General features: G+C 49.7%; 19 non-coding genes and 2 pseudogenes across 19 annotated transcripts; all 21 read right to left on the bottom strand.

The window, feature by feature from the left end:
• Nucleotides 1-123: 123 nt before the first annotated feature.
• LOC133989377 (5S ribosomal RNA) lies at nt 124-242 on the bottom strand (annotated as a pseudogene).
• Nucleotides 243-611: 369 nt separating this feature from the next.
• LOC133989038 (5S ribosomal RNA) lies at nt 612-730 on the bottom strand. The gene has a single exon (XR_009926215.1). It is a non-coding gene; the product is annotated as a 5S ribosomal RNA (ribosomal RNA).
• A 364-nt stretch (nt 731-1094) lies between these two features.
• On the bottom strand, nt 1095-1213 carry LOC133989565 (5S ribosomal RNA). Its single transcript, XR_009926696.1, has one exon. It is a non-coding gene; the product is annotated as a 5S ribosomal RNA (ribosomal RNA).
• Nucleotides 1214-1575: 362 nt separating this feature from the next.
• On the bottom strand, nt 1576-1694 carry LOC133989372 (5S ribosomal RNA). The gene has a single exon (XR_009926532.1). It is a non-coding gene; the product is annotated as a 5S ribosomal RNA (ribosomal RNA).
• Nucleotides 1695-2063: 369 nt separating this feature from the next.
• On the bottom strand, nt 2064-2182 carry LOC133989145 (5S ribosomal RNA). The gene has a single exon (XR_009926316.1). It is a non-coding gene; the product is annotated as a 5S ribosomal RNA (ribosomal RNA).
• Nucleotides 2183-2551: 369 nt separating this feature from the next.
• On the bottom strand, nt 2552-2670 carry LOC133988650 (5S ribosomal RNA). The gene has a single exon (XR_009925850.1). It is a non-coding gene; the product is annotated as a 5S ribosomal RNA (ribosomal RNA).
• A 369-nt stretch (nt 2671-3039) lies between these two features.
• Nucleotides 3040-3158, bottom strand: LOC133988494 (5S ribosomal RNA). Its single transcript, XR_009925703.1, has one exon. It is a non-coding gene; the product is annotated as a 5S ribosomal RNA (ribosomal RNA).
• A 369-nt stretch (nt 3159-3527) lies between these two features.
• On the bottom strand, nt 3528-3646 carry LOC133989374 (5S ribosomal RNA; annotated as a pseudogene).
• Nucleotides 3647-4015: 369 nt separating this feature from the next.
• LOC133988668 (5S ribosomal RNA) lies at nt 4016-4134 on the bottom strand. Its single transcript, XR_009925866.1, has one exon. It is a non-coding gene; the product is annotated as a 5S ribosomal RNA (ribosomal RNA).
• Nucleotides 4135-4503: 369 nt separating this feature from the next.
• On the bottom strand, nt 4504-4622 carry LOC133988720 (5S ribosomal RNA). Its single transcript, XR_009925916.1, has one exon. It is a non-coding gene; the product is annotated as a 5S ribosomal RNA (ribosomal RNA).
• Nucleotides 4623-4991: 369 nt separating this feature from the next.
• Nucleotides 4992-5110, bottom strand: LOC133988744 (5S ribosomal RNA). The gene has a single exon (XR_009925939.1). It is a non-coding gene; the product is annotated as a 5S ribosomal RNA (ribosomal RNA).
• A 369-nt stretch (nt 5111-5479) lies between these two features.
• Nucleotides 5480-5598, bottom strand: LOC133988556 (5S ribosomal RNA). The gene has a single exon (XR_009925762.1). It is a non-coding gene; the product is annotated as a 5S ribosomal RNA (ribosomal RNA).
• A 369-nt stretch (nt 5599-5967) lies between these two features.
• Nucleotides 5968-6086, bottom strand: LOC133988493 (5S ribosomal RNA). The gene has a single exon (XR_009925702.1). It is a non-coding gene; the product is annotated as a 5S ribosomal RNA (ribosomal RNA).
• Nucleotides 6087-6455: 369 nt separating this feature from the next.
• Nucleotides 6456-6574, bottom strand: LOC133989599 (5S ribosomal RNA). Its single transcript, XR_009926728.1, has one exon. It is a non-coding gene; the product is annotated as a 5S ribosomal RNA (ribosomal RNA).
• A 369-nt stretch (nt 6575-6943) lies between these two features.
• LOC133989101 (5S ribosomal RNA) lies at nt 6944-7062 on the bottom strand. The gene has a single exon (XR_009926275.1). It is a non-coding gene; the product is annotated as a 5S ribosomal RNA (ribosomal RNA).
• Nucleotides 7063-7424: 362 nt separating this feature from the next.
• LOC133988665 (5S ribosomal RNA) lies at nt 7425-7543 on the bottom strand. The gene has a single exon (XR_009925864.1). It is a non-coding gene; the product is annotated as a 5S ribosomal RNA (ribosomal RNA).
• Nucleotides 7544-7912: 369 nt separating this feature from the next.
• On the bottom strand, nt 7913-8031 carry LOC133989209 (5S ribosomal RNA). Its single transcript, XR_009926377.1, has one exon. It is a non-coding gene; the product is annotated as a 5S ribosomal RNA (ribosomal RNA).
• A 369-nt stretch (nt 8032-8400) lies between these two features.
• LOC133988643 (5S ribosomal RNA) lies at nt 8401-8519 on the bottom strand. The gene has a single exon (XR_009925843.1). It is a non-coding gene; the product is annotated as a 5S ribosomal RNA (ribosomal RNA).
• Nucleotides 8520-8888: 369 nt separating this feature from the next.
• On the bottom strand, nt 8889-9007 carry LOC133988907 (5S ribosomal RNA). The gene has a single exon (XR_009926092.1). It is a non-coding gene; the product is annotated as a 5S ribosomal RNA (ribosomal RNA).
• A 369-nt stretch (nt 9008-9376) lies between these two features.
• LOC133989111 (5S ribosomal RNA) lies at nt 9377-9495 on the bottom strand. The gene has a single exon (XR_009926284.1). It is a non-coding gene; the product is annotated as a 5S ribosomal RNA (ribosomal RNA).
• Nucleotides 9496-9864: 369 nt separating this feature from the next.
• LOC133988492 (5S ribosomal RNA) lies at nt 9865-9983 on the bottom strand. Its single transcript, XR_009925701.1, has one exon. It is a non-coding gene; the product is annotated as a 5S ribosomal RNA (ribosomal RNA).
• Nucleotides 9984-10000: the final 17 nt, after the last annotated feature.

Below are 10000 nucleotides of genomic sequence, written 5' to 3'. Positions count from 1 at the left end.
TCAGTGCCACCTCTCTGCCCTGCATACACACACAGCTTAAAATGATTGCAGCTTTGTTTCTCAACGCCCTGTGTGCGGTGATGGAGCAACAGTGCCCTCATCTGGTGACAGCTGAGAGGAAAAAGCTTACAGCACCTGGTATTCCCAGGCGGTCTCCCATGCAAGTACTAACCAGGCCCGACCCTGCTTAGCTTACGAGATCAGACAAGATCGGACTTGTTCAGGGTGGTGTGGCCGTAAGCGAGGAAACAGCCAGCAGAAAGCCCATTTAAAGATGCTGTGACCCCACTGACAGTTCCTCTCACCATCTGAGTGGCGGATAATGGTGTCTCAGCCATCAAACACATGCTATACTTTAACATTACTTTCATAGGAATTGTTGTTTCTCAGGCTATTTGTGTACATGCGCTTATAAGATGATTGCAGGCTTTTAACAGGCTGTAACAGTGACAACAGGAACCCTCAAAACTACTTGGAAAGTGAGATGTCTCAGTGCCACCTCTCTGCCCTGCAAACACACACAGCTGGAATGATTGCAGCTTTGTTTCTCAACGCCCTGTGTGCGGTGATGGAGCAACAGCGCCCTCCTCTGGTGACAGCTGAGAGGAAAAAGCTTACAGCACCTGGTATTCCCAGGCGGTCTCCCGTCCAAGTACTAACCAGGCCCGACCCTGCTTAGCTTCCGAGATCAGACGAGATCAGGCGTGTTCAGGGTGGTGTGGCCGTAAGCGAGGAAACAGCCAGCAGAAAGCCCATTTAAAGATTCGCTGTGACACCACTCCTCTCACCATCTGAGTGGCGGATAATGGTGTCTCAGCCATCAAACACATGCTATACTTTAACATTACTTTCATAGGAATAGTTGTTTCTCAGGCTATTTGTGTACATGCGCTTATAAGATGATTGCAGGCTTTTAACAGGCTGTAACAGTGACAGCAGGAACACTCAAAACTACTTGGAAAGTGGGGTGTCTCAGTGCCACCTCTCTGCCCTGCATACACACACAGCTGGAATGATTGCAGCTTTGTTTCTCAACGCCCTGTGTGCGGTGATGGAGCAACAGCGCCCTCCTCTGGTGACAGCTGAGAGGAAAAAGCTTACAGCACCTGGTATTCCCAGGCGGTCTCCCATCCAAGTACTAACCAGGCCCAACCCTGCTTAGCTTCCGAGATCAGACGAGATCGGGCGTGTTCAGGGTGGTGTGGCCGTAAGCGAGGAAACAGCCAGCAGAAAGCCCATTTAAAGATGCTGTGACACCACTCCTCTCACCATCTGAGTGGCGGATAATGGTGTCTCAGCCATCAAACACATGCTATACTTTAACATTACTTTCATAGGAATTGTTGTTTCTCAGGCTATTTGTGTACATGCGCTTATAAGATGATTGCAGGCTTTTAACAGGCTGTAACAGTAAACACAGGAACCCTCAAAACTACTTGGAAAGTGAGGCGTCTCATTGCCACCTCTCTGCCCTGCATACACACACAGCTGGAATGATTGCAGCTTTGTTTCTCAACGCCCTGTGTGCAGAGATGGAGCAACAGCGCCCTCCTCTGGTGACAGCTGAGAGGAAAAAGCATACAGCACCTGGTATTACCAGGCGGTCTCCCATGCAAGTACTAACCAGGCCCGACCCTGCTTAGCTTCCGAGATCAGACGAGATCGGGCGTGTTCAGGGTGGTGTGGCGGTAAGCGAGGAAACAGCCAGCAGAAAGCCCATTTAAAGATGCTGTGACACCACTGACAGTTCCTCTCACCATCTGAGTGGCGGATAATGGTGTCTCAGCCATCAAACACATGCTATACTTTAACATTACTTTCATAGGAATTGTTGTTTCTCAGGCTATTTGTGTACATGCGCTTATAAGATGATTGCAGGCTTTTAACAGGCTGTAACAGTGAACACAGGAACCCTCAAAACTACTTGGAAAGTGAGGCGTCTCATTGCCACCTCTCTGCCCTGCATACACACACAGCTGGAATGATTGCAGCTTTGTTTCTCAACGCCCTGTGTGCGGTGATGGAGCAACAGCGCCCTCCTCTGGTGAAGGCTGAGAGGAAAAAGCTTACAGCACCTGGTATTCCCAGGCGGTCTCCCATGCAAGTACTAACCTGGCCCGACCCTGCTTAGCTTCCGAGATCAGACGAGATCGGGCGTGTTCAGGGTGGTGTGGCGGTAAGCGAGGAAACAGCCAGCAGAAAGCCCATTTAAAGATGCTGTGACACCACTGACAGTTCCTCTCACCATCTGAGTGGCGGATAATGGTGTCTCAGCCATCAAACACATGCTATACTTTAACATTACTTTCATAGGAATTGTTGTTTCTCAGGCTATTTGTGTACATGCGCTTATAAGATGATTGCAGGCTTTTAACAGGCTGTAACAGTGAACACAGGAACCCTCAAAACTACTTGGAAAGTGAGGCGTCTCATTGCCACCTCTCTGCCCTGCATACACACACAGCTGGAATGATTGCAGCTTTGTTTCTCAACGCCCTGTGTGCGGTGATGGAGCAACAGCGCCCTCCTCTGGTGAAGGCTGAGAGGAAAAAGCTTACAGCACCTGGTATTCCCAGGCGGTCTCCCATGCAAGTACTAACCTGGCCCGACCCTGCTTAGCTTCCGAGATCAGACGAGATCGGGCGTGTTCAGGGTGGTGTGGCCGTAAGCGAGGAAACAGCCAGCAGAAAGCCCATTTAAAGATGCTGTGACACCACTGAAAGTTCCTCTCACCATCTGAGTGGCGGATAATGGTGTCTCAGCCATCAAACACATGCTATACTTTAACATTACTTTCATAGGAATAGTTGTTTCTCAGGCTATTTGTGTACATGCGCTTATAAGATGATTGCAGGCTTTTAACAGGCTGTAACAGTGACAGCAGGAACACTCAAAACTACTTGGAAAGTGGGGTGTCTCAGTGCCACCTCTCTGCCCTGCATACACACACAGCTGGAATGATTGCAGCTTTGTTTCTCAACGCCCTGTGTGCGGTGATGGAGCAACAGCACCCTCCTCTGGTGACAGCTGAGAGGAAAAAGCTTACAGCACCTGGTATTCCCAGGCGGTCTCCCATCCAAGTACTAACCAGGCCCGACCCTGCTTAGCTTCCGAGATCAGACGAGATCGGGCGTGTTCAGGGTGGTGTGGCCGTAAGCGAGGAAACAGCCAGCAGAAAGCCCATTTAAAGATGCTGTGACACCACTGACAGTTCCTCTCACCATCTGAGTGGCGGATAATGGTGTCTCAGCTATCAAACACATGCTATACTTTAACATTACTTTCATAGGAATTGTTGTTTCTCAGGCTATTTGTGTACATGCGCTTATAAGATGATTGCAGGCTTTTAACAGGCTGTAACAGTGACAACAGGAACCCTCAAAACTACTTGGAAAGTGAGGCGTCTCAGTGCCACCTCTCTGCCCTGCATACACACACAGCTGGAATGATTGCAGCTTTGTTTCTCAAAGCCCTGCGTGCGGTGATGGAGCAACAGCGCCCTCCTCTGGTGACAGCTGAGAGGAAAACTCTTACAGCACCTTGTATTCCCAGGCGGTCTCCCATCCAAGTACTAACCAGGCCGGACCCTGCTTAGCTTCCGAGATCAGACGAGATCGGGCGTGTTCAGGGTGGTGTGGCCGTAAGCGAGGAAACAGCCAGCAGAAAGCCCATTTAAAGATGCTGTGACACCACTGACAGTTCCTCTCACCATCTGAGTGGCGGATAATGGTGTCTCAGCCATCAAACACATGCTATACTTTAACATTACTTTCATAGGAATTGTTGTTTCTCAGGCTATTTGTGTACATGCGCTTATAAGATGATTGCAGGCTTTTAACAGGCTGTAACAGTGACAGCAGGAACACTCAAAACTACTTGGAAAGTGGGGCGTCTCAGTGCCACCTCTCTGCCCTTCATACACACACAGCTGGAATGATTACAGCTTTGTTTCTCAACGCCCTGTGTGCGGTGATGGAGCAACAGCGCCCTCCTCTGGTGACAGCTGAGAGGAAAAAGCTTACAGCACCTGGTATTCCCAGGCGGTCTCCCATCCAAGTACTAACCAGGCCCGACCCTGCTTAGCTTCCGAGATCAGACGAGATCGGGCGTGTTCAGGGTAGTGTGGCCGTAAGCGAGGAAACAGCCAGCAGAAAGCCCATTTAAAGATGCTGTGACACCACTGACAGTTCCTCTCACCATCTGAGTGGCGGATAATGGTGTCTCAGCCATCAAACACATGCTATACTTTAACATTACTTTCATAGGAATTGTTGTTTCTCAGGCTATTTGTGTACATGCGCTTATAAGATGATTGCAGGCTTTTAACAGGCTGTAACAGTGACAACAGGAACCCTCAAAACTACTTGGAAAGTGAGGCGTCTCAGTGCCACCTCTCTGCCCTGCATACACACACAGCTGGAATGATTGCAGCTTTGTTTCTCAACGCCCTGTGTGCGGTGATGGAGCAACAGCGCCCTCATCTGGTGACAGCTGAGAGGAAAAAGCTTACAGCACCTGGTATTCCCAGGCGGTCTCCCATGCAAGTACTAACCAGGCCCGACCCTGCTTAGCTTCCGAGATCAGACGAGATCGGGCGTGTTCAGGGTGGTGTGGCCGTAAGCGAGGAAACAGCCAGCAGAAAGCCCATTTAAAGATGCTGTGACACCACTGACAGTTCCTCTCACCATCTGAGTGGCGGATAATGGTGTCTCAGCCATCAAACACATGCTATACTTTAACATTACTTTCATAGGAATTGTTGTTTCTCAGGCTATTTGTGTACATGCGCTTATAAGATGATTGCAGGCTTTTAACAGGCTGTAACAGTGACAGCAGGAACACTCAAAACTACTTGGAAAGTGGGGTGTCTCAGTGCCACCTCTCTGCCCTTCATACACACACAGCTGGAATGATTGCAGCTTTGTTTCTCAACGCCCTGTGTGCGGTGATGGAGCAACAGCGCCCTCCTCTGGTGACAGCTGAGAGGAAAAAGCTTACAGCACCTGGTATTCCCAGGCGGTCTCCCATCCAAGTACTAACCAGGCCCGACCCTGCTTAGCTTCCGAGATCAGACGAAATCGGGCGTGTTCAGGGTGGTGTGGCCGTAAGCGAGGAAACAGCCAGCAGAAAGCCCATTTAAAGATACTGTGACACCACTGACAGTTCCTCTCACCATCTGAGTGGCGGATAATGGTGTCTCAGCCATCAAACACATGCTATACTTTAACGTTACTTTCATAGGAATTGTTGTTTCCCAGGCTATTTATGTACATGCGCTTATAAGATGATTGCAGGCTTTTAACAGGCTGTAACAGTGACAACAGGAACCCTCAAAACTACTTGGAAAGTGAGGCGTCTCATTGCCACCTCTCTGCCCTGCATACACACACAGCTGGAATGATTGCAGCTTTGTTTCTCAACGCCCTGTGTGCGGTGATGGAGCAACAGCGCCCTCCTCTGGTGACAGCTGAGAGGAAAAAGCTTACAGCACCTGGTATTCTCAGGCGGTCTCCCATCCAAGTACTAACCAGGCCCGACCCTGCTTAGCTTCCGAGATCAGACGAGATCGGGCGTGTTCAGGGTGGTGTGGCCGTAAGCGAGGAAACAGCCAGCAGAAAGCCCATTTAAAGATGCTGTGACACCACTGACAGTTCCTCTCACCATCTGAGTGGCGGATAATGGTGTCTCAGCCATCAAACACATGCTATACTTTAACGTTACTTTCATAGGAATTGTTGTTTCCCAGGCTATTTATGTACATGCGCTTATAAGATGATTGCAGGCTTTTAACAGGCTGTAACAGTGACAACAGGAACCCTCAAAACTACTTGGAAAGTGAGGCGTCTCATTGCCACCTCTCTGCCCTGCATACACACACAGCTGGAATGATTGCAGCTTTGTTTCTCAACGCCCTGTGTGCGGTGATGGAGCAACAGCGCCCTCCTCTGGTGACAGCTGAGAGGAAAAAGCTTACAGCACCTGGTATTCCCAGGCGGTCTCCCATCCAAGTACTAACCAGGCCCGACCCTGCTTAGCTTCCGAGATCAGACGAGATCGGGCGTGTTCAGGGTGGTGTGGCCGTAAGCGAGGAAACAGCCAGCAGAAAGCCCATTTAAAGATGCTGTGACACCACTGACAGTTCCTCTCACCATCTGAGTGGCGGATAATGGTGTCTCAGCCATCAAACACATGCTATACTTTAACATTACTTTCATAGGAATTGTTGTTTCTCAGGCTATTTGTGTACATGCGCTTATAAGATGATTGCAGGCTTTTAACAGGCTGTAACAATGAACACAGGAACCCTGAAAACTACTTGGAAAGTGAGGCGTCTCATTGCCACCTCTCTGCCCTGCATACACACACAGCTGGAATGATTGCAGCTTTGTTTCTCAACGCCCTGTGTGCGGTGATGGAGCAACAGCGCCCTCCTCTGGTGACAGCTGAGAGGAAAAAGCTTACAGCACCTGGTATTCCCAGGCGGTCTCCCATCCAAGTACTAACCAGGCCCTACCCTGCTTAGCTTCCGAGATCAGACGAGATCGGGCGTGTTCAGGGTGGTGTGGCCGTAAGCGAGGAAACAGCCAGCAGAAAGCCCATTTAAAGATGCTGTGACCCCACTGACAGTTCCTCTCACCATCTGAGTGGCGGATAATGGTGTCTCAGCCATCAAACACATGCTATACTTTAACATTACTTTCATAGGAATTGTTGTTTCTCAGGCTATTTGTGTACATGCGCTTATAAGATGATTGCAGGCTTTTAACAGGCTGTAACAGTGACAACAGGAACCCTCAAAACTACTTGGAAAGTGAGGCGTCTCAGTGCCACCTCTCTGCCCTGCATACACACACAGCTGGAATGATTGCAGCTTTGTTTCTCAACGCCCTGTGTGCGGTGATGGAGCAACAGCGCCCTCCTCTGGTGACAGCTGAGAGGAAAAAGCTTACAGCACCTGGTATTCCCAGGCGGTCTACCATCCAAGTACTAACCAGGCCCGAACCTGCTTAGCTTCCGAGATCAGATGAGATCGGGCGTGTTCAGGGTGGTGTGGCCGTAAGCGAGGAAACAGCCAGCAGAAAGCCCATTTAAAGATGCTGTGACACCACTCCTCTCACCATCTGAGTGGCGGATAATGGTGTCTCAGCCATCAAACACATGCTATACTTTAACATTACTTTCATAGGAATTGTTGTTTCTCAGGCTCTTTGTGTACATGCGCTTATAAGATGATTGCAGGCTTTTAACAGGCTGTAACAATGAACACAGGAACCCTCAAAACTACTTGGAAAGTGAGGCGTCTCATTGCCACCTCTCTGCCCTGCATACACACACAGTTGGAATGATTGCAGCTTTGTTTCTCAACGCCCTGTGTGCGGTGATGGAACAACAGCGCTCTCCTCTGGTGACAGCTGAGAGGAAAAAGCTTACAGCACCTGGTATTCCCAGGCGGTCTCCCATCCAAGTACTAACCAGGCCCGACCCTGCTTAGCTTCCGAGATCAGACGAGATCGGGCGTGTTCAGGGTGGTGTGGCCGTAAGAGAGGAAACAGCCAGCAGAAAGCCCATTTAAAGATGCTGTGACACCACTGACAGTTCCTCTCACCATCTGAATGGCGGATAATGGTGTCTCAGCCATCAAACACATGCTATACTTTAACATTACTTTCATAGGAATTGTTGTTTCTCAGGCTATTTGTGTACATGCGCTTATAAGATGATTGCAGGCTTTTAACAGGCTGTAACAGTGAACACAGGAACCCTCAAAACTACTTGGAAAGTGAGGCGTCTCAGTGCCACCTCTCTGCCCTGCATACACACACAGCTGGAATGATTGCAGCTTTGTTTCTCAACGCCCTGTGTGCGGTGATGGAGCAACAGCGCCCTCCTCTGGTGACAGCTGAGAGGAAAAAGCTTACAGCACCTGGTATTCCCAGGCGGTCTACCATCCAAGTACTAACCAGGCCCGAACCTGCTTAGCTTCCGAGATCAGACGAGATCGGGCGTGTTCAGGGTGGTGTGGCCGTAAGCGAGGAAACAGCCAGCAGAAAGCCCATTAAAAGATGCTGGGACACCACTGACAGTTCCTCTCACCATCTGAGTGTCGGATAATGGTGTCTCAGCCATCAAACACATGCTATACTTTAACATTACTTTCATAGGAATTGTTGTTTCTCAGGCTATTTGTGTACATGCGCTTATAAGATGATTGCAGGCTTTTAACAGGCTGTAACAGTGAACACAGGAACCCTCAAAACTACTTGGAAAGTGAGGCGTCTCATTGCCACCTCTCTGCCCTGCATACACACACAGCTGGAATGATTGCAGCTTTGTTTCTCAACGCCCTGTGTGCGGTGATGGAGCAACAGCGCCCTCCTCTGGTGACAGCTGAGAGGAAAAAGCTTACAGCACCTGGTATTCCCAGGCGGTCTCCCATCCAAGTACTAACCAGGCCCGACCCTGCTTACCTTCCGAGATCAGACGAGATCGGGCGTGTTCAGGGTGGTGTGGCCGTAAGCGAGGAAACAGCCAGCAGAAAGCCCATTTAAAGATGCTGTGACACCACTGACAGTTCCTCTCACCATCTGAGTGGCGGATAATGGTGTCTCAGCCATCAAACACATGCTATACTTTAACATTACTTTCATACGAATTGTTGTTTCCCAGGCTATTTGTGTACATGCGCTTATAAGATGATTGCAGGCTTTTAACAGGCTGTAACAGTGAACACAGGAACCCTCAAAACTACTTGGAAAGTGAGGCGTCTCATTGCCACCTCTCTGCCCTGCATACACACACAGCTGGAATGATTGCAGCTTTGTTTCTCAACGCCCTGTGTGCGGTGATGGAGCAACAGCGCCCTCCTCTGGTGACAGCTGAGAGGAAAAAGCTTACAGCACCTGGTATTCCCAGGCGGTCTCCCATCCAAGTACTAACCAGGCCCGACCCTGCTTAGCTTCCGAGATCAGACAAGATCGGGCGTGTTCAGGGTGGTGTGGCCGTAAGCGAGGAAACAGCCAGCAGAAAGCCCATTTAAAGATGCTGTGACACCACTGACAGTTCCTCTCACCATCTGAGTGGCGGATAATGGTGTCTCACCCATCAAACACATGCTATACTTTAACATTACTTTCATAGGAATTGTTGTTTCTCAGGCTATTTGTGTACATGCGCTTATAAGATGATTGCAGGCTTTTAACAGGCTGTAACAGTGAACACAGGAACCCTCAAAACTACTTGGAAAGTGAGGCGTCTCATTGCCACCTCTCTGCCCTGCATACACACACAGCTGGAATGATTGCAGCTTTGTTTCTCAACGCCCTGTGTGCGGTGATGGAGCAACAGCGCCCTCCTCTGGTGACAGCTGAGAGGAAAAAGCTTACAGCACCTGGTATTCCCAGGCGGTCTCCCTTCCAAGTACTAACCAGGCCCGACCCTGCTTAGCTTCCGAGATCAGACGAGATCGGGCGTGTTCAGGGTGGTGTGGTCGTAAGCGAGGAAAATGCCAGCAGAAAGCCCATTTAAAGATGCTGTGACCCCACTGACAGTTCCTCTCACCATCTGAGTGGCGGATAATGGTGTCTCAGCCATCAAACACATGCTATACTTTAACATTACTTTCATAGGAATTGTTGTTTCTCAGGCTATTTGTGTACATGCGCTTATAAGATGATTGCAGGATTTTAACAGGCTGTAACAGTGACAACAGGAACCCTCAAAACTACTTGGAAAGTGAGGCGTCTCAGTGCCACCTCTCTGCCCTGCATACACACACAGCTGGAATGATTGCAGCTTTGTTTCTCAACGCCCTGTGTGCGGTGATGGAGCAACAGCGCCCTCCTCTGGTGACAGCTGAGAGGAAAAAGCTTACAGCACCTGGTATTCCCAGGCGGTCTCCCATCCAAGTACTAACCAGGCCCGACCCTGCTTAGCTTCCGAGATCAGACGAGATCGGGCGTGTTCAGGGTGGTGTGGCCGTAAGCGAGGAAACAGCCAGCAG

The sequence above is a fragment of the Scomber scombrus genome, chromosome 10 (assembly GCF_963691925.1).
Source record: "Scomber scombrus chromosome 10, fScoSco1.1, whole genome shotgun sequence".
Classification (NCBI taxonomy): domain Eukaryota; kingdom Metazoa; phylum Chordata; class Actinopteri; order Scombriformes; family Scombridae; genus Scomber; species Scomber scombrus.
Note: the sequence above shows the minus strand (reverse complement) of the source record. Positions and strands in the feature narration are given on the sequence as shown.